This window comes from Talpa occidentalis, unplaced genomic scaffold (genome assembly GCF_014898055.3).
Source record: "Talpa occidentalis isolate TD23 unplaced genomic scaffold, MPIMG_talOcc4v2.1 talOcc4.10, whole genome shotgun sequence".
Lineage (NCBI taxonomy): Eukaryota > Metazoa > Chordata > Mammalia > Eulipotyphla > Talpidae > Talpa > Talpa occidentalis.
The window spans coordinates 6,529,708-6,556,317 of NW_023600993.1; the positions used below are offsets into that span (position 1 = coordinate 6,529,708).

General features: G+C 38.0%; 1 protein-coding gene across 7 annotated transcripts in view; it reads left to right on the top strand.

Annotated features, from left to right (window-relative positions):
- PPARG (peroxisome proliferator activated receptor gamma) overlaps positions 1 to 26,610 on the top strand; it is a 121,267-nt gene that overhangs the window by 27,105 nt on the left and 67,552 nt on the right. Inside the window, exon 3 of one of the 7 annotated variants that reach the window (XM_037523121.2) lies at positions 22,872 to 23,018. The exons of the other annotated variants lie outside the window; for them this stretch is intronic. The gene's annotated coding sequence lies outside the window, so the exon portion shown is untranslated. The remainder of the gene's footprint in view (positions 1 to 22,871; positions 23,019 to 26,610) is intronic. 7 annotated transcript variants of the gene reach the window in all.

Consider the following 26,610-nt stretch of genomic DNA (forward strand, 5'->3'; position numbering starts at 1 on the left):
GATTTTGTAGGAGTAGAATATTAACAATGTGTTGTTGAACTTCTTCCAGAGAGTGTGGTAAAATTGAGAGCACTTTTGTGTACAGAAGTAACCACTGAAGTATAAATATAATCGACAAGACCGAATTTGTTTTTAGCAGTCTAATATGAATATTCAGGGAAATCTAGCATGACAAATGAACTGCACATTTCATTTTATTCATTTCACTAAAAATACATGGTTTATTACTCAGAAGGTATAATAATCACACAGTTTTTCCTATTACGCTAGAGATGTTAATAGTCCACTTTCTATTGACACTGACCTCCAGTTATCATTTAGAAGAACCCTCACATGTGATTTCAGAGGAGGTTGCTGCCCCAGGAATCTAAACACCTAGGTTGAAGTCACCTCTTATTCCCCCTTTCGGTTAACTGGCCACCTCTCCACAGCTCTGGACCTCAACTTCCTTACCTGTTAACTGGGAGGTGTTTATTGTGAGGATCAGGTAAGATCAAACATAGAAAGGACTTAGAAAATTTGTCCAGCATTATGTAGCTTCAGGTTACTTTATCGTTGCCTTTAGTTTTTCTTTCCCAAATGAAGAAGTCAAAATGGACAGAGATGTAGTAACTTATTCAATCCCACTCATACTGTGTATCCCCAGTCTACCCTCATCTGTGCTGCTCTCACTGGTCTAAGTCATCCTGTAGAGGCTGGGGCAGCGTGGAATCCACTCCCTTGTGCTGAGCACACAGGGGTTGCATTCTGCTGTCAGACTTGGTTGTTTCCAGCATGTATTAACATTTTTTAAAGGATGTCTTGTTAGTGATGTGTCTTGAATATTTACTTGCTAATTTATCTATCTACCTATGTCTACCAACTTACTGCTTTAGAAAAATGTACATCTGTATTCCTTAGTCTCTACTTTCTTATTACAATTTAAAGCAGAGATGAATGTGGCTTTTTGCCTTCTCAACCTACTGCTATTCATTAGCAGCCCTTAGGAGTGACTATGTGTTTTCAGCTATTTAAAGATTTATAGGAACATAACTGGGTACTCTACATGCTGGGACCCTAACGGACCCCAGAGCCACTTGTTGAAAATAACTAGGTATTTCCACATTTAGTTATTTTAGTCTCAGACCCCACAATAATATATTGCCACACATAGGGAAATACATAATTCACTTACCTGCTTACCTGAGTGATATGACATGTGTTCAAAGGACTCTCTGGAAATATTCAGTGTGTCTTTAATATGCTTGATTAGATTCCATTGTACTAGTTAGTTTTAAACTTTTTATTTCATGTACTAACATGAAAAGGGTAAGATGTAAGAGGCTTACATCCTACCCTGTATTCACAGGAAAAAGTGCTCATGGGAAGCAATCACACTTTTAAAAATGTAATGCTCCCGTGTTTGACAAAGTAAACTCTATTCCTACAAGTCAATATCCTTTCAAGGTCTACTGACCTGGGATCAGTGGTGACTGCAAGCTGGTGAGAATGTTCACTTTCACCCTAAGTAATAGTTGAAAGTTACAGAAAATGTCACTAACAGGTGTTCTCAACATATGGAATGACTATTTTTGGCAATCAGACTTTGGAATAAAAGTAATAGCAGTAGCAAGTAGCCTAAGAAGAGTAAGTTTTTTTTTTTTTTTTTTTTTGTACTTTTGCTCTTTTGTGCTGCTGGGGGTTGAAAACCACCATTCTTTATATAAACTTGTGATTGCTGCTGCTATAAATTTATCTTCCAACCTTTTTATTTCTGTTGATATTTAAGTTCAGATTTTCTATGGTATGGTATGCATTTACAATTTTATAGATTTCACCTTTGCATGGGTTTTGTTTTTTCCTGCAAATGTTGAAAATGAACCCATAAAAGCAGACAGGGATCTTGTCATGTCCTTTTTACCTATATTATTTGTGGATGAGGAATACTCCATTCATACTTCCAACTTTATATAAAATGTGAAGCAGGGCTTCTCAGTCAGGTAAATGGCTAGCATTGTTATTTACATTGAGATTTTTTGGGTTCCTATTTTTTTGTGTTATTTATAAAACAAGTATTTATTTAACTACTTTTATATGCCCTATACTGAGCTAGTCAAAAATACAATTCTGACACAGTTGTTAACTCACAGTCTCCCCGTAAAGACAATACCTACTGTACCACATGAAAGAATTCAATAACAGGACTGGGTAATATGTGATTATGGGGAAAACACACAGTAAAAGTTCATAGAAGAAAATGTGCATGCAGAGGCAGAACCGAACCAAACCTTAAAGGACATGGATACACGAGAAGGAGGAAGTTGGAAATTATAGACATAAGCATCATAAGGCACCAGTGGGCATTCTGTGCTCTACCCTCAGCAGCAGTTCACCTGGGAGCAGAGAACAGAAGCTGAGTGTGGCAGGACCAAAGACCACAGTAGAGTGGACTTGGACTCAGTGTGGGAGTCACTGGGGAACTGGAAGCGTTCAGGACTAGGAAGGGTATGACAAAAGCTCTGTCTGGAAGGGGCCAATGAAAGAGATCATTTGATAGCTTATAAGGTTTGGTGACTGCAGAAAAAGTAAAGAGAATAAAAGAAAAAAGAAGAGTCAAAATGAATTTTTACCTGATGTATAGAGAGATGGAGATAAAAAAGAAATATGGAAGAGACTTTTTCAGGGAGAGAAAGAAAGCTGAGTTTGATTTTGGAGTTGGTGAGTTTGAAGTGAGGGTAGAAAATATCTGAGTAGAGGGGGGAGAGAGAGAGAGAGAGAGAGAGAGAGAGAGAGAGAGAGAGAGAGAGAAAGAGAAGATATGAAGATACAGGGGTGAACCTTGTTGGAGAGGTTTAAACTAGGTGTGTTGATTTAGGTATTATCAGCATAGAGTGAGGAATGTATTGAAAGCTGAGGTCTTAGGAAACAACAGAGATAGTGCATAAAAGACGAAGATGAGCAATTGGAAAATTTCATACTATTGATGCCAAATGAGGAAAGTTTAAGAAGAGGAAAGGAAATCCAGTTAGTACCTATGTTGTGCCCAACATCATATCTGTTAATAACTACAAGCATAGTCTTCTTTCGTCCTCATGATACCCCTGTAAAGGAGAAATTGTGATCATCCCTATTTTATAGGTGAATAAAGATGGGCATGTTTACATAACTTGCCTAAGGTCACACCGCTAGTCTGAGGTGGAAGCTGCATTTAAACTGAGATCTTTGACTCCCAAGCTCATGTTTTCTTTTACTGAATATAAAATGACAATGAAAGGTCAAGAAGAATGAAAAAAAAAAAAAAGCCATCAGTAGCTGCAAGGAGACGCTGCTTAGGTACAGTAGTAGGAACAAGGAACTTAGAAGCTAACTGATGGTAAATGGATGGAAAGCATGATGTTAACCAATGAGAATGTTGGCAGCAAATAGGGCAGTTCTACTGGAGCAGTTGAGTCAAGTGAAGCAGGGGAGAGTGAGACTATAGGGGTGAGGTCCCAGAATACACGTTAGGATGAGACAGGCCCTATGAGAAAGAGTGGAAGAAAAGATGTCAAGGTAGATGTTGACACCTGCCCCCCCTGGAGATGGGGGGAGGGCAGATGAGGACGACAGCAGATAGATTCATGAAAGCAGTAATTATGTCAATACCATAAAGTTATATCTTACTTGCAAGAATTTATAAAAATAAAAACATAGCAGCTAAGTCACTTAATCAAGTCACTGTCCCTCTTCCAACCTTGGTTTTCTGGTATGTTGGAGAAATTAGGTCAAGTTAGACAAATTGATGCTTAAGGACCCAATACTTTTTGAGCATTGTGAAACTGAATATCCTTAATCTGCTCATAGACACCGCAATCATATTGCATGATGTATCAGAGGCATTTGCAGGGATGACTGAAATTAGAGATACAAGGGAAATGTTTAAACTTTAAGTCCACAAGTCAAAATTTCTGGATGTATCACTTGCCTTCCCTTATTAAAATTTATTAAAATGTCTGAATGTGTTACTACCATAAACCCTCAAAGGCAAGTACTGTCTTCTCCAGTGAGTTCTCAGAACACAATGCCTGCTAGATAGCAACTACTCAATGCTTATTAAGTGAGTGAAAGTTGGATTAGAAAATAAAATGTCACCAATAAAAAGGCTTCTCTTCCCATCCATTTTTCTTTCTTTGATCTCTTAGTCTCCCATAACAATCAGAGACTTGAGAGTTGTGTTAAGACAGCTTTTCATGCGCTGCCTTGTTTTTGTTTCCTTTTAATTGTTTTCTCATTTGGTTGCTATGTTGACTTTTTTGTAAAAGGAAACTAAATTTAGTGAATTAACAACATTAAATTGGCATCTTAGGATTTTTCAAAAATATCTTTTGTAGTAACTTAAAAATTAATTAGTATCTTTGTTTTCCATCTTTTGTTAATTTAAACATTACCAAGAATATTTCCTTTATAAAAAGGAATTGTGTTTCATATTGTGGAAGAAGAGTGATTTAAGAAAAAACCATAATTCTATTTCTGAGCAAATTTAGTGATGCCGGTGTAAGAAAAAAAAGCTACATGAAGTCACCCCAAATTTAGTAACACTTCCCATCTTAAACTCATGATTTCAGTTGTTCTGGGCTGGCTGGAGGTTATAAAATGTCACAATAATACCATTTTCTTCCTTATTGGTTCTAGCTACATCCTCCTCACCCCCAAATATGGTAGATAGACTTGTCAAAACTCTGCAGTATGACAACATAGTTTATTTCATTTTTAGTTAGAAGTAGTCTATCAGCATGAACTAAGAACTAGAGGAAATTAATTTAATTTACAGCAGCCCAGTGATACAAAATATACTCTTTCCAGACCACTGAAACAACAAGCCAATTTGTGACTTTAATGCTGAGTACAGCGGAAAAGTTACAATTTTAACAAAATCAGGAGACATCTCTAGTTAATCTCCTTAAATGAGAAAATTGACTGCAGGACTATTTTCCCAAATACAAGGACTTTCCAGAGTGCTATCAGTCTTACATAGCACTATTTTGGAGGGTGGGAGGGGTCACTGATTGTTCTCATCTTTCTGTTTGGGAATTCGAGCCACAGTTGGCATTCACTGCCATCTGGCAATCTGAACATGCCTTTGGTCTCTCTTTTATTACTCAGCTTCAAGCTTGCAGGTTGTTTTGGGTCTTCTGTTTCCCTGAGCTAGAGAGGTATTTGTTTACTTGGGGTATATGAAAATGCAGACCTAGCAAATGACTGTATGATTGTTGGAGAGAAACTACAATACTGGGAGGGTAAAACACTGAGCAAGACAACCAACCAAGTATGTAAATGAAGTTTCAGCAGAATTGGTAGTTATCCTGGGTTTTGAATCAAAATAGTAGCACAGCTTATGCAATCAGCCATTCTGTGAAAATATGAATGTGAAGGAAGAGAGTGATAGATTTTTTTTTATTTCTCCCTGAAAAATTTATGCAGTTTTACATATTTGTGTATTTTTTCAAAGTATGCAAGCTTACTGTACTATTTTAAGAGTGACCAACACACTGTGCTAACCCTACACCTATGCTCTGCCCATGCATTATGGGAAAGAAGTTATCTTGTCACTTAAAACAGGAGAAATAGAGTACAAGGAATCAAGCAATAAAAGAGAAGGAAGCTGGAAGTTCTAACCTAGTTTCTTCTTCCTCTTTGGACTGCTGTTGATTTTATTTTAGCTGTTCTGTTTGCCGGGCCATTGTCCGTGTCACAACTTCTGCTACCATCTTCTACTTACTGGGTTTGCACCACCTATAAATCAGCAGTCTGCATGCAATCTTGACAGCTGAGGCCTCCAGTCAGGAAACAAACATTTTATTTATATTTATATAATTTGAGAGCCTGGCCTCTGGACATTCAGTAAGAAATCCAGTAAAAAGAATACTGAAGAATACAATATTTATTGATGTCACCTGTCTTCACACAGGATTTTAATTCCAAGCAACTTGAGAAAAACTAAAGACTGACTCTTTTAACTCAGTTGGCACATTTTTTAAAAGACAGTGAGGAGCTTGGATCCAATGAATGGAGGCCACAGCAGAGAGTATAAGGTGACTGCTGGTGTGAAGGCTTCTTTGGCACTGTTGAGAGAGGCCTTTGACCCAGAGTTGCAGAGGTAGTAAGAGTGACAATTATTCCATATGAACGACCTTTGAAACATACAGATTCATGTCACAAAAGAGGTTAAAATCCCACCAATTAAGAACAGCACTGGCTTCTGCCAGAATCATTCAAGGTGATTGGACAAACTGAACAAAAAAAATAATTTGTTAGTATTGAAATGGCACTTGCAGACCTCTGTTTTCCTCTGTAAAATGTGTACTGTTGGGTAAAAATTGCAATCAGTAGTCTTAAACCCTGTTCTGAGAACCTACCGTGCAGGTGTCTAACTTTTCTCTTCTAGATTCTGATAGTCCTTTAATCACTTGTTATCACCATACTAGGGGATAAAAAGTATAATAGGAAATTAGAATATTTACATTTGTAATTCACCTGTTTTTCAGTTATCCTTGAGGTCTTTAACAGTCATCACTAAGGGTGGTTAATAATTAACTTTAACCATAGAATTAAAGTTTGTCCTGCTTGATAGGGTTTAAACCAGTTATAGGGACCTCTGTAATTCCAAAATAAGCAGGTAGCCTAGGTGACTAGCTATATACTTACTTCTGCTACTTCTTGATTGTACACGTTTTCCTGTTAAAACAGTATTACGTATTTTATATCTCTATTAAATCATTAACAGGTTAACAAATTAGAATAACAAGCTGCCCCTGTTCTCTCATTATTTTATTGTGGTAAAATATTTGTGTTTAAAATTTGCCATTTCGAACATTTTGAAGTACACAGTTCTGTGAGATCAGTTATATTCACAGTGCTGTTCAATCATCAGCCCTATCAATGTCCAAAACTTTCTTATCACCCAAACAGAAACTCTGTGCCCCATTAAACAATCTCTCCCCACCCCAAAAAGCCTGTGGTCACCTCTGTTCTATGTTCAGTCTCCCTGAATTTGCCAATCCCAGTTATTTCGTATAAATGGGATCATACAATGTTGGCTTTTGATGTGTGCCATTTTTCATTCAGCACACTGCTTTCAGAGTTCATCCATATTGTAGCATTCCTTTTTATAATATTCTGTTGTAAGCAAATAATATTCTGTTGTAAGCATTTAACACTGGTTGTTTATCCATTTGTCTGTTGGTGAGTATGGGTTGTTTCCATGGTTTGACTTGAATAATGCTGCTGTGAACATCTAAGTGTTCAAGTGTGTGTTTGAGTCTCTGTTTTCACTTCTTTTGGATACATAGTTAGGAGTAGAATTGCTGGCTTGAGTGGTACTTCTCTTTAACTCTTTGAGAAACTGCCAAACTCTGTTCCACAGTTACTGCACTATTTTACTTTACCATCAGCAATGTATGAGGGTTTCAACTTCCACATCCTCCCCAACACTTATTTTCCATATTTCTTATTGTAGTCATCCCACTAGGTGTGAAGTGGTATCTCATTATGGTTTTCATTTGCATTTCCCTCATAACTAATGAAGCTGAGCATCTTCTCATGTGCTTGTACATATCAGTAATTCTTTGGGAGAAATGTCTGTTCATTTGCCATTTTTTCATGGGGTGGTTGGCCATTTGCCTTCTGATTGTTCTTTCCTCAGTTTTTAATTTGTTGTCTTACTTCTCCATATAATCAAAAAGATCATTTCATTTGAGCCCAGAGAAATGCTTTCTACCAATCTTTTATTGCCACATAGGTTGAATTAAGCTTGATTGCTTCTCATCCTGTTGCCAAGCTGAGACTCAGTCTCTAAAAGAAAGAATTTTTTCTGATGCTTTGATGTTATGGAATTCCATGCATTCACTCCCAAATCTCAGTTTGGTGAGCCCACATGTAGAGTGTGACTCACTGAGAAGTACTCCAGAAGATAAATGTCTATTTTCTTAACATACAATAAATATTGTATTCTTTAGATCTAAAAGACTTCAAACTGGGGTCCACAGATTCTTCGGATCCACATTTATATTCTTGGGCTCTGAAGGTTGTAGAATTTAAAAATACTGTGTTTTTAAATCCACAGCAACCTTCAAGGTCATTATAAAGCCCACATTTCATAATTCAAGGCCATTCTCGGTGTCATACATCAGTTTTCTCAACCTAGAGTTATGGGATCTCTGGGGAATGTGAGAATACAGCGTTTGGCAGGTCTCTAAGACTTTTTTCTTCCTTTCAAAGGGACCCCATATATTAGTGATGCTTAAAAAACTGTCAGCAAGTCCGGCTCCTCTCCATTTATAAAGGTAGCCTGGAGAAGTTAAATGATGTGCCAGAATAACATGGCAAGTTAATGAAACCAACCAACTCTAAAATGCAAGCCTTCTAAGGCTTTATTCAACGTTCTTGGTACTGCGGGGATACTGCCATGGTCACATTCTCATTGAGTTTATAATACCACGGGAAAAGTAGAAAATGAACAAGTCATAACTAAAATGATGAGTGCTATGAAGGAGGAAAAGGGTAACACAAGTTGTACAGAGTGATTAGCCTAGTCTGAGGGTTTGGGGAAGGAATTTTATACTGATAATCAAAGAGAGAAAAGGAATTATCTCAGGCATACTGTGAGAGCAGTGTTACAAACAAAAAAAAAATTACAGGGTGGGGAAAGACATAATTTGCTTACTGATTTAATTGGAAAAAGCTTCATTCAGAGATAAACAGGGACTAGATTCTTCAAGGCCTGTGGATTTAAGACAAAGTCAATATAGAGTGGACACAGGGAAGACAACAATTGGATTTGCATTTTTAGGTCACTCTGACTGCAGTACACATCATTGTTTGGAGAGAGATACAAGCATTGTGGGGAACCCAGGTTGGAAGATGTGGGTAAGAGATGAGAGTAGCTTGGATTAGGGTTGGTGGGAGAGAAGACTGGAGAAGTGACTAAATGTATTTAACAAGTAGAATCAAAAGGACACGGCAGTTAGTTGGAGATGAGTATTAGAGCAGTCAGTTACAGTTTTGGGTGTTTTTTTTTTTTTTTTTTTTTTGCCAGGTATAGAGGGGACTGATCAGCTAAGAGATTGATGGAAACGTTTACTAAGATAGGGCTCACTAAAAGAGATTAGTTTGGGAGAATGCATCTATTGATTGCTGAGTCTCCATTGCCTGTGATGTTTTTCAATGGACATATCAAGTAGGTATTTATATTTAGGGCTGAGATGCCCTAAATATGACTGGAAGATAGAGATGTGATAGAGAACAGATGACTGGAAGATAGAGATGTGTTTAAGGGAATAGATGTGTAATGGGGATTATGCCATATAATGGGACCATATCCCCATTTGTAATGGGATTGCCGAGGGAGAGGATATAGAATTGGAGCAGAGAATTGCCTAAGACAGAGCCTTGAGGAAGGAGCAACTGGAGTGGCAGGGTGATTAGAATCTTGGGAGCCAGAAAGAAGACAGCAGTGGCAAAAAGGCCAGGATCCAGATCTTCTCTCTGGTGAAGCCAGATGGTTAGTTCCATGCAGTGTCTAACTACCTTACTTACCAAGATAGTTTTATGCTACTGGCTGTCAAATTAAACAGTTTTCCAGTTCTTTCATCTGAATCTAGTCACATGAAATGTTGATGATCTGGGATGTACAATGTCTGCCTTGTTCTTGGTGCAATTGAATTTCTGGCTAACTCAGTCAACCAGAAAGCTCTTTCATTTCTGGTTGTGTAAAATCTTTCTTTGACACATTAAGCCATTTTTCTGTCTGGGTAAATAGTGGGGATGAAGTAAAATATAAATTGAATTAAGATAAGTGAATTGATGATTCAGGAACTTTTAATGTCTTAGTTTCATTTTGAATTGCAAATGACATTTGACTGGAGATATAGAAATTATTGAAGATAATCTCAGGAAATGCTCCGGAAGTTGTTTTTTTTTAATCACTTTTAACCTCCTTTTTTTTTTTAATCTTAGCATTTGTCCACTCTTTTCTAGGAACATCTTTCAATATGTGAAGTATCTTTAATAGTTAAAGAAAGTTACTCACTTTTATTTAATATGTGTGTTTTGTATGGTTCCAACCCAGTAGAACCAGGTTTATCAGTACATTCCTCAGTATTGTTAGTTTCATCAAAATGTGAACTCCTTGGTTACGGATCTCTTGTGTAACGCAGTTAGTTCAGAATTACTCTGCCAACGTTATGGACATGTGTGCCGCGAACAGCCGCCTGAAAAGTTACCTCTCAATGAGGCTTGAGCAAATTAAGTCATAAGACACTGGCACAGGGTCATCTTTCATAAAGTGAACCTTTTAAAAAAGGGAAATGCCCTTTATAATGTGGTCTGAGGGAGAAGGGACATAATGTACTTATTCTGTGCCAAGCACTTCTAAGTGCTTTATATACATTACTATTATGTTTAATCCTCATGATTCTGTTTCACAAATGAGGAAACTGAGACATAGTGGCTTAAATTGCTTCCCTAGAGTTGCACCCAATGCTGGGGTTCTAACATAGGTTTATATTCTTTCCATTTACATCTTTCTTCCTCACTGGAAATCAGATCTGTATTCTCTTTCCTGCTGTGTCCTCTACATGTATGACATTGGATAAGCCACTGACTAGGCTACATACTATAAATACGGTGATTTACATTCACTATCCCCCACATATATTTTTGCTCCTTCTTCCCCTTGCCTGAAATGTGCCATACTTGCTCTCCGTGTCTTTATTCATTCCATCATTAATCAGTTCAGTAAGAATATAGCCTTTATTCATACAGTAGTTATTAAGGCTCTACTGAGTGCCACAGATGACGTGGTCACAGGAGGCCATATTCCTTTATTATCTATATCCAGATCTCTATGTAAGCCCTGGCTGAAATCCCATTTTTTTCCCTGGAGCCTTTTCCATGAGCCATCCCATTTTGACCTGCTCTTCAGAATCCTTGTGAAACCAGTCATTTTCGCACTTATTTGGCAATTACCCAGATGCTACCTTGTGACATCTCTTCTATCATTGGCTAGAATTCTTATTTAAATTACTTAACTTTTCACCTCTTTGCAGCTTGTTCCTCCAACAAGATATAAATTCCTTAAGGGCAGGCTTACACTTCTCTGTATTTCCCACAGTGTCTTATAAATAGCACCTTTTTCTTTGTGGTTCACTCAACAAATGTTTGTTGATATGGGTTAAGTTTTTAAGTTCAGATTTTACTACCTGATCAAACGATATTAGCAAAGTCACGTAATTACCCTGAGCTTCTGTTTTTTAATATGATGGAAATAATTCCTACCTATCAGGGTTAAATAAATAATATCTGTAAAAATGTTTTGTATACTCTAAAAAACTGAACAAGTATTCTTGATTATCTTATGCTTTGTGGTGAATGTCGCCCTGTCCTGAATTCTACCAGTAGACTTTTGTGTCCCAACATTTACTTCAGCTGTTCACTTGGGCCTCTCTTACCTTTATTATCATTTTTAAAAAAAATTTTTAAAGGCTTTTTTTTAAAGATTTATTTATTTATGCATACAAGAGCTGGGATACAGGCCAGAGGTGTGTGTGTGGGGGGGGGGTGGTGAGAGGATTCACCAGAGATAGAGTGGGGAGCAGAACAGGCAGATGTGATGAAATACACTGCTGAGGGGAGCAGCGGGCAAGTCAGGAGAGGTCTGCTGCGCCATGTGGGTTGCTCCCTGGCCGGCTGAGGGATTGAACTCATGCTGCAGAAGCTGCAGACAACTTCATAGGTTGCGTCTTAACCCCTTGCACCACCAGGGAGGCCCACCTCTATTATCATTTTAATGCTTCACAGTGTAACATCTTTGCTCTAAGTATATGTTAGATTTTTTTCTCTTTTCTCTCTCTTTTTTTTTAAAGATTTATTTATTTATTTATACAAGCACTGGGTATAGTCAGAAGCGCAGGAGGGTGAGCGAATTCACCAGAGCCAGAGTGGGGAACAGAGCAGGCAGAGTGAGGAAGTACACTGCTGAGGGGAGCATCGGGCGTCAGGAGAGGTCTGCGTGCCATGTGGGACCCTCACCCGGTGTCTGGGGATCGAACTGGCGCTGCAGAGGCTGCGGCTTGTTGTTGAGCTTCACAACCCAGCGCTCAACCACTGCGCCATCGGGGAGGCCCCCTCTTTTATCTTGTGCATTCCTAAATCTTACTCTTATTTATGACTGTGAATCTAACTCTTATTTATGACTAAAATGATATCAGCGGTCATCAGAATAATCTAATCTGACAGATCACAAGGTCCATCATATTAATGGGGCCACCCTGCTACAAAATTGGAAGTGTTAAGATGTTAAGTGTTCATGTTAAGATTTTTTTTTATAGTCCACATTAGAGCTTTACATATTCTCTAGAGATTATGTGTTTATGTATCTGGGGCATTGGTAGACTTAGTAATAATCCCCAAATACAATCATTTCAATTGCAAAGGTTTGTGATTAAGTCTTCACAGTGTTAAGAATTTACTGAATTGAATTATCTGGTCTTTGCTATTTTTGGTGCATTTTAATAAAGTAAAATGCTCTTTATAATGTGGTCTGGGGAGAAGGAACATAATATTACTTATTCTCTGGCAAGTACTTATTCCTAAGTACCTTATTTACATTATTTATCTAAATCCTCACAGCTATTCTGTTTCATAAATGAGGAAACTGAGACATAGTGGTTTAAAAAGCTTGCCCAGAGTTACACCCCGAGCTATCAAACCAAGCTAAGTTATGTTTTTTGGCCATTGAAAAAATAGATCTTTAATAGCATCATTGTTTTTGCCAGCTTTTCTTGAGTTTGGCTCTCATGTGGTTAATGTCTCTTGGAAAGCTTGTGGTAAATATATTGCCTATTGTTATTGTCACTTATGTTGAAAGATATTAAAATGAGATTTGTAATCCGAATGGGCAAAGCTTACTTCACATCTGGTTGCTTGAAAAGTGGCCAGATGCAACAATTCTTGGAAGGCAGCTATGTTCACCATGACACCACCAACGCCAGATGCAACAATTCTTAATGCAAGAGAGCCTGGGGCAGAACCTTTGCAATTCTCATCCTCCTTTGCAAAAACAGCTGCCCTGTGTGAACCTTTAGTATTAAAAAAAAAAAAAAAGGAGAAGAAAAGCAAACAGAAAATTTACTCCACCACATTTAATGATAGATTTCAAATACAAAGTGTTAATATGATTTCTAGATTCATGAGTGGGGAAAAAAAAGAATGGCAGTGGTGACCTAGTTCTTCCACGACCAAACACATCATGAAACTTCTCTTATTTCTCCTTGCTTTGCTTAATTTTGAAGTGATTCTATGTTTTGGTTAGTCATGACAGGCCTAGTTTATGCCTGGTGTCATGGCATAGTTTTTGATAGTTTCCTCTTCCACTCTTAAAAGTGTCCCAGTTTGGGTAATAAAGTCTGTGGTCATCTTATATAATCCCTGCATTTCAGAGACACTCATCAGGAGAAGTGGACAAGATAAGAATGTATCAAGAGGGGAAAAGATATTCACGCTGAGACTGTCAGAACCAAAGACCAGAACTCTCAGTAAATGAGATAAAATCTGAGCTGGAAAATGATTTGTGAATACATTGCAAACATCACAAGATACTCGATTAATCCTGGTTGCTCTTGGGGGTTGGGGAGAGGCAGAGAAGAGTAACCAGGTCAGGAGTTTGTGGTATCTTTTATGCAATACTAACGTTAAACTTCCTGTCTGAGGTTTTCCACATTGGGAGGCTTTCACCTCTTGATACTCTGTGAGGACTAGTGATGCTGATACCAGAGAAAGAAGATAGAAGATAATAGTTCTTTAGAGAAAATGGAAATACATTACCCTTGATAACTTTCCTCTCTTTGAAAAGCTTAGCTAAACTTCTCTGCCATTTACCTTAATTTAATTTTATCAACTATATAAAACTTGCCTAATAGTCTCTTTTAAAGAATCATCTAGATTTGATATTTGTTATTTTTCAATCCTCAATTGTTGGCAGTATCTTTATTTAAAATAACTTTTTAACTTACAAGATTAATAGCTACTATTGAAAAAAGATGCAGAAATATATAAAGGAAAAAATCACATAATGACATCACTCAGAAATAACAGTTTCAACTTTCTTACACATACATTTTTTTAATGTTTATTCAGTGAAACTCTCAAATTTAATAACCTTAAAGAAAATGTTTATAGTTCTGGTAACAATAGGAAAATAATGACATCTTACATTTGCAGAGAACTTTAAAATGTATAAAATTCTTCCATATAGTGACATAGGTGTTCCTGGTAATAACCTTGCAAGGCAGATGTTACTTCCCATTTTAGCTGTAGGGAAATTGAAGCCCAGAACAACTAGGTGACTTTCTCGAAGATATCGGTGAGCAGTGGAGCCTCTATCATATTCTCTACATACAACTAAAAGTATCATACTGGAACTTTCAAGGATACAAACCTGAATCCTGTCTAAAGAACTGATTATGAGAAACTGATCATTTAGCGGGAAAAAGCAAGTAGAGAAGGGAAATGTTGTCTTTAAATAATGGTCCTTAGTTTCAAACCTCTTCTGAAAGTAAAATGTAGGGAGGTGAGCTTGTGGACATTTAAGTTTGGGTGGGAAACTTTCCTAAAGGCCTTTGAGAAGAATGCATATTATCTCTTTGGAATTAACAGTTCACCAAATCTTGAAAACCTACTTCAATACCAAGAAGAACAAATTAAGTTAAAGCCAGTCCTTCTTTCAGAAGTTTTAATTATATACCTGGAGGGAAAAAAGCAAGCATAGGGCCTCCCTGGTGGTACAGCGGGTTGAGCACCACATTGTGAAGCTGTCTGCAGCCTCTGCAGCGCGGGTTCGATTCTCAGCCCAGCCAGGGAGATACCCACATGGGCAGAAGACCTCTTCTGTCTCACTCTCTGCTCCCCTCAGCAGTGCTTTCGGTGTCTGCCTGTTCTGCTCCCTGCTCTGTCTCTGGTGAATCCTCTCATCCTCCTGCGCCTCTGGCCTGTACCCCAGCTCTTGTATAAATAAAAATAAAATCTTAAAAAAAAAAAAAACAAGCATATATGGAGCAACCGAGGCATAAATTATTGTGGAATTGACTCTATATACAATGAGTTATTATGGGTAAGAACTAATGATTGATAGTCAAAGAACATGTACTTCATGTAAATCAGGAAAGCCATATCAAACTCTATTTGTGGAAGTGTGAACTATACCCCTAAAACATACAGCGTTATACATCATTGTTATCTCAGAAATCATAAATTTAAAAAAAGCCATGTTATTAAGTGTTATTGCCTACATAAGTCCAGGAAGTCAGAAACAGGTCCTGGTGAGTAGCAGAAAATAGGGAGATAACCATTCAGTCATACATCAATGTATCCATTCAGCATTTACTGAGCCAGTACTGTCCAGTCACATGAATAGATAGATCTTTTAAATAGAACTGAAGGTTACATGTTAGGAAATAGTGAACAATAAGGTAGATGGGTGAGCAGATTATAGTGATGATGTTAACCGATACAGAGCTTAGGTGTGGTTCTGATTAGGGCCAGGCATTCATAATAGATTATCCCTTAATATTTAAACTTCACTGAATGAAAGAAGTAAAAGAAAATGTTAGAAGCCATTTAATCTCCTCGCCTCTTCTCATCTCCACTTTAAAAACAGTGAATGAAGACCAGGGCCATGACTTGCTTAAACTGCAGTTGTAACCTCCTACTCCTCTCTAGTTAAAGCACTCTGCCTCTTGAGTCTTGAATTTAGCTAAAACCTCTTCTTCCCCACACCAGCCATGTTAATAGCAGATCTTAGGTCCTAAATTACAGGTTTGGATTGTAATCATTATTTAGTCATCAGTAGAAAAATGAGTTAGAAAATGAATCTGTTTCATGTCTCAATCTCAATGGATGTCTTATTTATGAAATGACTGGAGGCTCCATAAAATGAACAATATAAACTTGGAATCAGTGTTTTGTTGCCAAGACAGTGAGGAGCTGTGCTTAGACCCAGCTCTGTTACTAACTGCATAATTTTACACAGGTTTTGTCACCCTTTTTATTTATAACATGAAAGGCTTAGAAACTCTTTTCAAAAAGTATTTTAACTTTAATTTTATATAGCTATAGATTTTTATCACTTGAGTTAAGTGCAGACTTCTTTTAAGGAAAAAGTTTCTGTAATTCTCAGTGTTCACATAATTTTTATTATAATGTAACTTAAATACATGTAAAAGTAGTTGTAAACTTTTTATGTGTATTGCTCTTATATACAACCAAAACAAATAACAAGTTATAAATCCCTTAACATCTGGATTAACAGTTCAACTGGGGAAATGGTTTCTATAACACCTGCTTTGTGGGGGTTCAGTACCCGCAGCTACTCAATGCCATATGTCCTTCTGGCATTAACCCTGGACAATAGTAGTGATGTTAGTAGTGATGTTAGGCACCAACAAAATCATAGAACAGTGGCATTGAGCCTGCTTGTATGCAGTTGTAAGATCAGCCAGCTCTCCAGATAATATAAAATGCAAATTTTTGCAAATTTTGTGTCATGAAAACGTTGAGTTAAATACTTCTCAAAACTGGCCAACTATTTAAAAATCCTTCAACTAAATGGATAGACAAAATACGGTATATTTGTGCACAGTCTAGGCTAGACTGTTCAACAGTAAGGGGGAATTTACTACAATACCTGCTGACAACATGGATGACCCTCAGAATGTTTAGGCAAAGTGAAAAAAGTCAGATTTCTTCATTGTTACTTGGGAATCTGAGGAAGTGGACGAGCCAAAATCTTTAGGGGATCCAAAGAGAACAACTTCTTCCTTAGGCAGCAGGAGAATATAATGGCTCAGATTCTCATCCTGGATGATTTTTATAGGATGACCCCATTGTATCTCCCATTGTTTCTTTCATGTACTGCCTGAAGGGGAAGTGTATTGTAATCTCTGGGAGAGCCCCCATGGGAACTACAGAGGAGGCCATATATTGTATTGCATGATACACTGTATGATTTCATTTATATGAAATGTCCATTGAAAGCAAATCTATAACGACAGGGAAGTGGATTAGAGATTGCCTGGGTTTGGGAGTGTGAACTGGGATCGATTGTAAATCAGCATGAGGCCTCTTATCCAGTGATGAAAATCTTTATAACGATGGTTGCAAAACTTGGTACGTTTACTAAGATTGGTTGAATTGAATCTTTGTAAGTGTAAAGTTTATTAACTTTATGGTATGTAAAATATAACTCAATAAAGCCTTTCAAGTTTTTTTTCCCCCCTCGGACTTCCTAAGGTTATCTCTATAGATATATCTCCCCCATAATAAGGAGATTCAGTTGAAAAAATAATTTAAGCGGGGGTGTCAGCATTAGGAATAATGGATTCTAGCCTTGATTTTGTCATTAGCTCTGTATTTGGCAAGTCACTTAATCTCTCTGTGCCTTGGTGTCTTCATCTATAAATGAAGAGGAGGTAGATTAGATGTTCTATAAGACTTCCTGCAGATTTGATGGTCTCTTCACATTTCTGTTATCTGTGAATACCATATCCTCTCTTAATCCCTCTTTACCACCCCCTCACCCCCACCATGTTCTTTTCAAAGCTTCTTTAATCAGTTTGGCACATTAGTTATTAACCCTTCATCTTTAGAACTTCCTGACCTTATTGCATAGGTCTTTCAGGTACACAGTTCCCAAATGTTTATCTAAAATTTCCATACTAGACTGAATGTCATTCATTCATTATTCTCCCAGAGGCTATGTTCTCCTCCTCTGTAGCTCTCATGGGGGCTCTCCCAGAGATAACAATACACTTCCCCTTCAGGCAGTACATGAAAGAAACAATGGGAGATACAATGGGATCATCCTATAAAAATCATCCAGGATGAGAATCTGACCCATTGTTTTCTTCTACTGCCTAAGGAAGAAGTTGTTCTCTTTGGAGCCCCTGAAGATTTTGGCTTGTCCACCTCCTCGGATTCCCAAGTAACAATGAAGCAACCTGGCTTGCTTCCCACTTCTCATTTCAATGTGTAGGATATTTGTCAAATTGCCCAGAGTGACTTTCGGCATTTTGAGCAGTTCATCTGACTGTGTGAAATAGATAACAAAAACATAATTAGGAGGAGAACTGACTTAAGACTATTTTTTTTGGGGGGGGTGTGCTTTAGAATTGAAAAAGTTATTTCTTTTCAGTCTTTATGATTTAGCTTTCCTCTCTTTCTCTTTGTGTTCAACAAGATGTTTTTGCAGTCAAATGCTCTACCACTGAGCTATACCCCCTCTTCAACAAGATGTTTCTGAATGTTTAAAATGAAGTTTATTAAACTGGAGCTCATGTTTGTAAATATAAAGCCATAGCATCATACTTCCTAGGGCTTAGTATATCTGAAGAAAACAACTCCTAGAGGATGCAGAACCAGCTAGGTGGTTGGAATGTGCTTTAATTAGCTCCCGAAACTGTCAGGAATCTGAGAATCTCTTTCTAAAGCTAAACTGACACAAAGCATAGCTTTAGAAGAACCAGTTAAGTGTGCATTCGATTTCTCTCCTGTAATTGAGGAATAACCACTTGCTAAAAACTGAAAATCCCCATTAAGGGAAATTGTTAGGTAAAACCGAATGGATCTATTGCCAAGGCTTGATAAAGGGTGTTGTGTATACAATAAAAAGAGTAGATACCTAGGGAACCAGGGGGTGGGGTGGGGCAGTAACTGTCCTAGGGCCAAGGATAACAGAGAAAAGTGAAGTTGAAATGAACTCTTTAAATGTAAGTGAAAAAGGAGAAGCTTAGCTATGTCAGTATTTCGTGACCTGAGCCTTCCATGGACAAGAGAAACATGTGCCTAACCTAGAGAATTAGCTATTGAAGATAACTGCCTTTGTAGTAACAACAAATTTCTTCTCCCTTTTCAGTAGGAACTATATTTCAGGATATCCACATAGCTTTAGTTCCAAAAGGAAAGTCCGACATTATAGAGAAATGTCAGCCAATAGAGAAGGAATGATAGAATAACCTCATTTCATAAATTCAAGTTGAAGTATTTCAGTGAATGATCAATGAAAATGAACATCCTTCTAATGTCAAAATAACTACACACAGATTATGTTCTAGTGGAGAAAAAAGTAACTATTGTGGTGAAATCAAACTGTCATCCTTCTAAGTTAGCAACAGATCTTAGTGTCATTGATGGTCAGTCACATACCATGTGTCTTTGATATGATGAATAGAAAGCCTCGAACATCACCTCTGTTCCATTCAGTCCAGAATGTGTTACCTTGAATCCATAAGTCCTTAGCTAGAACATCCAGTTTATAGGAAACACTGGCATAGAAAAATGAGCTAAATTATACCATAAGAAAACAACCCGACAAATCCAGGGAGTGAGATGTTCTACATGGTAACTGGACCCATCTCTTCATTTAGTCATGGCCTAAAAAAATCAAGAGAAGGTGACTGTACTAGATTTTAAAAGTCTTAAAGGCACATACAACCATTTCATCACCTGGATTACGTTCCGATTTGAAACAAACCACATTTAGGTCAACTGGGAAAAATTGGATATGGATTGGTTTGAAATAGATGGTTTGAAATGGAAAGAGAAAGATTATTGACTTTAAAAAACAGGTTACCACAAGGAAGTACCATGTCTCATTTTGATTAAAAAACAAATAACCCTATATGTGTGTGTGTTGTGTACTTATGTATATTGTATATAGATATACTTAGGATCATACCCAGAAGAAAGATCCAGATAGAGAAACACTAGGAGTTCAGCATTGATAATCTCATGGGTAATAGAAATGTAATTATTTTATTTTTACCAGTCTATAGTTTTTTAAGTTTTCAACAATGAACATTGATTGATTTTGTAATAATAGAACAACAGTCTTTCCTGCCCTTGAGGTAAAATAAAAATGTTTCCTTTGGGCCTCCCTGGTGGTGCAGTGGGTTGAACACAGCGCTGTGAAGCTGTCCACAGTCTCTGCAGTGCAAGTTGGGGGTTTGATTCCCAGCCAGCCAGGGAGATACCCACATGGCGCAGTGGACTTCTCCTGTCTCGCCTGCTGCTCCCCTTAGCAGTTTTTCGGTCCCTCTGCCTGTCCTGCTCTTCACTCTGTCTCTGGTGAATTCTCTCACCCTCCCTTGCCTCTGACCTGTATCCCAGTTCTTGTATAAATAAATAAATCTTTTTTTAAAAAAAATGTTTCCTTTGAGGAAAGTAGATCCAGAGATTAGAAACCCTTCAGTGTCTTCGGCAACATTTGGTGATAGTTTTTGACTTTAACTTTGCCTATTTGTCTCTAGTGAATATGGTACAGAGGGTCGAATAGACCTGTGTTTGAATTCAAACTCTTGTCACTTATATGTCTTCTTATTTGGGGCAATTACTTTATTTCTCTAGACCTGTTTTCTCCTCTAAAAGAGTGGGTATGAGAATTCAAGATGACTTAAAAAATCATTGCCTAGAACAGGGTAGGCTTTCAAAATTATAATATAAATTCTTATCAAAATTTGAAGTCTTATGTGTGGCAGCTTGATTAAACAAGTAACAAAAAGAGCATTCAACTACTAGCATCTCTATTGTTCTTAAAATACGTTTCACGAACATAAATATGTTTCCCAGAGAAATGATATATGAGTACAGAATCTCCAAAAACACGGATGAATTTTTAAATTCACTCAGCTGAAGCTGATGCATTTTAGTCATGAAACCAATCAGAGTTTTGATAGAAAATGAGGTATATCTTTATTGCCAAAACCATTCCCAAGGTCTCTGTTGAAGCTCTCCTTGTTTTGCTGTGAATAACTGCCGGAGTTATTGTGAACTTCAGATGAAGTTAAAAACACTGTATGGCTCTAAGGTCCTTTTTAAAATTTAGAGTGGGAGTTTTCAAGTAGCAGTTTTACTGTTTTCATAAAAGCAAGGAACTATATCAATAAAAATGACAACAATTAGTACCAGAAGAACTCTAGAATGCTAGGGTGACTCACGGAGAATTTATGAGTGAGGCAAAAGGACATTTATCAGCAAAATGAATTCCTGAATTGATTGTTCAAATATTATTAAATTTTAATTACCAAGTTGTTTTTGAATACTTTGTAGAAAGCAGTGTCCCTAAGCTCTGAGATGAACTATGGCATTCTCACAGGTGACTCATCCACTTTACGTGAATCATATCATAGTACAAATGCTTTCATGCTGATAGACTTCTGGCGTGATTATTGACATTAAAGATAATTGAGCAATTTATTTGAGCATTTTAATGAGATAAAGCAGTTTGGAGCTTTGATGTAGAGATGAAGAAACCTGATTTTTAGCTCACACTATACTACTAATTATCTGCTAATACCTCAAACGAATCATTTCGTTTCTCAGAAACCCATTTTTCTTATACCTGGAATGCAGAGTTTGAATGTGCTGTTCTCCCTGGTGTGAAGTTTTGTCAGTCTGTGACCTCAGCAGTCCATGTATTTCCTTTAGCATCATCACAACTCCATTAAGTTGCTTATTTTACATAAACTCGCCTTCATATAGCCTTCTGACGCTAAGCTCGCTGTAAGACCTTGGTTCCTAGTATGGCTCTTACCTAGGGGATCGCCATATAACTGACCTTGAAAACTTGATTAGTAAGGTCTGACAATGGTGAAGATGTGTGTTTTCGAGGTTAGGATTTCCTACAACGTAAATATGTATCAATTGGTAAAATAGCCAATGGTGTTTTATTATGATAGAAACCAAGTTACTGGAGAGTTTCAGATAAGTGAAAGGTTGACATGGGATGTGTTTGAGGTATTTAATTGAACTCTAGAAAGTAGTGAGACAGGTTATGCTCTTTGTCAGGCAAGTTAACTTTTTGAGGGGGTAATAAGAGGAACTTTGCAATTGGTTTTTTGAGACATTCAGTTTACTCTTAGGTGTTATTTTTCCACGTGCAAATGTCTTTCATACATTCCCCATAATCAGCAATTAGGTATGAAAAGGGAAAGCAACTTGGTAGTAGGACATGAATGGGAGTAACATTAATGGGAGTAACTTCCAGTACACTTAATTTTCTAAAAAAATTTTTTAAAGACTTATCTATTTATGCACACAAGAGTTGGGGTACAGGCCAGAGATGCAGGGGGTGAGAGTATTCACCAGAGACTGAGTGGGGCACAGAACAGGCAGACTGACTGAAATACACTGCTGAGGGGAGCAGAGGGTGAGACAGGAGAGGTCCGCTGCGCCATGTGGGTTTCTCCCTGACAAGCCGGGGATTGAACTCATGCTGCAGAGGCCGCGGACTGCTTTATGCTTAACCCCCTGCACCACCAGGAAGGCCCAATTTCCAGTACACTTTAAACTGACAAAATTAGAACCCAAAGGACTTTACAGTTCATTCCATTTGGCAGAAAGTCCTTCTCACTCCAGAGATGAGAAAGGTGAACCCCAAGAGATGGCCCCACAAGTCTGTGATTGAGCCCAGATAAGAACCTAAAACCTAGGCTCTCTGGCTCTATTGCCAGGGTGCTTTTCCATATACCACACAGCTTCGGGGTCAGGAAGACCTGTTAAAAGTCAAATATACACTTGCTAAAGCTATTGGCAAGTTAACATCATTTCATTGAATTATTTTTCTTTATCTCTAAATGGTATCATTTAAAATATTCACCTTGTATAGAAAGTAGGTCACATTTAGAAAACCTAAACCAAATTGCAGCTTTTGATTAAAGAAGAATGGATGTTACCTTTAAGTAAAACTGACACAGGTGTATATGAGACAGCCTTCTTTTGTCTCTTTCTGTGGGACTACCTGGCCGGCTGTAATGGTTGTGGCGGAATTTATACCTTGGATCCAGGAGTGTTTGTTTTTCTGAAAGGTGCGTGTCCTGCTGGAAGTACAGTCCTCCCATGTTGTGTCCTCTGTGACCATGAAGAAACCTTGAGCTGATGCAACCATCCCTGGACAAGGTTCTGTGCCAGCTTCCACGGCACTAGGAAAAGGCAGCCGTTCTGGGTGTGGTGAGGTGAGCTGAGGTAGTCAATCTGGTTGTTAGTAATTTCTGGCTTCCTTTGGAGTACATTGGGAAATTTAAGTCTTCTTGGACCGAAAAGTAAATTGGGTCTGTTATCAGTATATTAAGCCTCTAAACTCCTTGAAAGATACATGTGAGACATATGTGGCAAGCAGCTCTTCTGTCATCACCACAAACAATAAACAGGTGTTTTAGGACAACTAGGGACACTGTGTTAAGCTATCAGGACACAAAGAGGTCTTAGATATTGTTCTTTCAAGGAGCTCCTAAACTTTTGGGAGCTAGTATGTGCTTGTAGCATTAAATGAAGCAATTTTCTCTTTTAAATAAAATTTTGTTGATTTACCAGGGCCTTACAATCCTGTAACTTCACCTTGATGCATGTCCATGCCTCACTGTATCTGCCACCGGAGTTCTAATGTATGTCCCACTATTAAGTTGATACTCTCTTCCTGTCCTCCCACTGCCTGCCCCTCACCATCTGGCAACCACCATATTTCCAGAGTCTAAGAATTACTTTTCTTGTGATTTTTTAGGTCTTTTGCTTTGGTTATTTATATTCCACAAATGAGAAGAGTCATCCAGCAACTGTCTTTCACTTTCTAATTTATTTCGCTTTTTGCTTAGCATAATCACCTCAAGTTCCATCCATGTTGTCCCAAAAAGGAAAATTTTCTTCTTTTTAATAACTGAGTAGTAGTCCATGGAGTATGGATACCACAGCATCTTTATCCATTCATCTGTCGATGAACATTTAGTGCATAGTACATTGGGAAGGTGGACTTTTACAACATTTCTTCACTGTCAAATTAACCAAAGACTATCCTGTAGAGGCGTTCTCTGCAGGGTGGGGAGCAATAGACTCTCAGATGGGGGCACCCTTCTGATGTAATGTGCTGATAACCAATTGGTTTATATAGCACCTAGACATGGTATAAAACTCTAAGACCTTTCATGATAGCACAATTCACCAGCAATCTCTTCTATATAATCGTATCATAATATACTTCTGATTTTAATATTTTAAAGAGCAGGACACTGGGGAAGACCTTGAAGATGGAGATGTTTGTTTGCGTGTGTGCCAAAATTCTCATCAATTTTCTGGTGATCACATGCTGTCTACTGATATTAATGATTTTAAAGCAGGTATTATTTCTAATATCAATGCATGCTGATTGACCTTCAATATTAAGTAAGCTAAAAGACCACTCTTTTAGATACAGATGGATAAGTTTAACAAATATAGTTAAATGTGAAATCACTACAGATAGGAGTCTTGACTTATTAATGTATTTATCTCTGTATGCCTAGAATAATAGCTGACACTACTCAGGCATTTCATGAATATGTGAGGAACGGACGAACTGATAGCTATAAAGTATGTCATTTCCATATTTAAGGACAAAATAGATGCATACTTAGCTGTAAATGAGATTGGTTCAGTTTGTTTTGAGCAGTTTTAATGTCCATGTGAGCAAGTTATTCCTAAGTGACCCAGCACCACAAGTGTGAGGACAAAATGTCACCAACATAAAAAAAATATGGTTAAACAATTCACATTGTGTAAGTATTTTGCCTGTAACTTGGGATACTTTCTGTATTGCTTGATGTGCTGTCAGGAGTTTAAACAACATTTACTGAGCCTGCTACATGCCAGGTTCAATTTATCAAAAGTATAATTTTTGTTGTATTGGCTGACATATCCATCCTGTTAATCAAGGTAGCACCTACCTCAGCACCTGCCACTAGATTGAGGTACACTGCCAATAGATATTTGTTGAACAAATAAATGAGTACATACATTGAATAAAAGGTTTTTACTCTCAAGCCATACAGTCTGGGGAGAGACAAGATGACTGTGGTAGGTGCTGTAAGACTAGGCACTATTTGATTTAGGTGCTCTAAAAAAATCAACTGTTAAAAAATAATACTATATTTGAGTAGCTAAAGCACCATGTAAGAACTATCACAGACTTCAAAGGCCTTCCTTGTACATAGATGACACATTGAAAGGTGTCTGAGAGAAATGGAGGATAGGAGTGGTGTAGCGGATGAGCCCAGAAATGGTCCCTTGGGTGATAGCTGGAAAGGCTGAATCTGTGTGTCACTCACGTAGTCAAACATTACAGAACTTGAGAAGCAGAGAACTGCTGGCCTCAGACTCAAAAGACTAAGACCCCACACAGAATTAGGTGGCCTGAGGGAACAACATCAAAGCTGAAGAAATGGGGCCTCCCCCGGTGGCGCAGGCAGTTGAGCACAGTGCTGTGAAGCTGTCTGCAACCTCTGCAGTGAGAGTTCAATCCCGGCCGGGGTGGATCCCACATGGTTAAGTAGACCTCTTCTGTCTCGCCCGCTGCTCCCCTCAGCAGTGTATTTCATCAGTCTGCCTGTTCTGCTCCCTGCTCTGTCTCTGGTGAATCCTCTCACCCTCCCACACCTTTGGCCTGTCCCCCAGCTCTTGTATTAAAAAAAAAAAAAAAAAAAAAACTGAAGAAATGGGAGTATAAGAGGCACAAGGGCATTGAGAAGCTCCCCATACTTCCTCCACATCCATGGAGGAAAATGAATAAGAGGTACACATTGATATTCTTTCAAAGAGTTAACATATTTTCTCTTAATTCACCCTGTGTTGCCTGATTTATTAAAAAGTGGTGATTTGGACACTCCTACGAGTAGAAGTTGGTGAAGCCCAGTAGTAGACTGACCTGACAATTAGAGGCCTAATGTCCTAGGTTCTAGTTCCAGCCCTGTCACCACCCAGCCATTTAGCCTGGAGAATTCCCTTGTCGTTGGGGGACCTCATTTTTTCCTGTATTAACATTAGATAGACTCTAAAGAGGTTCTCTCACCCTTAAATGGTATCATTCTGCCAGTTTTATCATTCTTATCATGCGGCATAATCTCAACATTCTGATGAAAGTGTTCATTTTTAAATGTTGGAGAGACTTTGGAATAAGCGGGCAAGAATGAGGTGATAACAGGGGATTAGATGAGAAGCTGCCACTCACTTCATCAGGCTGGCGTTTGCCTTCCAGACTCAAACACATGTTGGGACATTGAGTAGGAGTGTCTGTAGGCAGTATGGGGCTTAAACTTCTTTTTTTGTTATTAAACCTTGGGAAAGTATTTTTGACTTTAATAATTTATTTTGCTCTATCATAAATCCAATGGAGAATCTTGAGATTCAGTCACACCCTTAAATATTGTGTCTTGATTAAGGAAATTTCCCAGCATTGACAGAGAAGGAGAAACTTTTATTGAGAATTCAGATTGAACATAGATCAGTCTTGTTCTACACAACTATAATTACCTCAGTCATCTGTACTGTCAAAAACTTGTTTTAACTTGAATTACCTTAATAAAGACTCCTTGGACTTAAAAAAATAATAATGTAATTGCCTGACTCTCTGCTTTATTCTGGGCTGCCAGTCCGGGGAAGTGTTCTCCCACCAGGCTATTGCTCATGATTGACAAAGGGAGACGCTTGCTAGTCCCCCGGCAGGACCACTGGTTTTGATGTAGATTAACCAGATAGATGTTCCTTTCACTGGGGGAAGGTGGAGGAATTGTTGCCATCTGA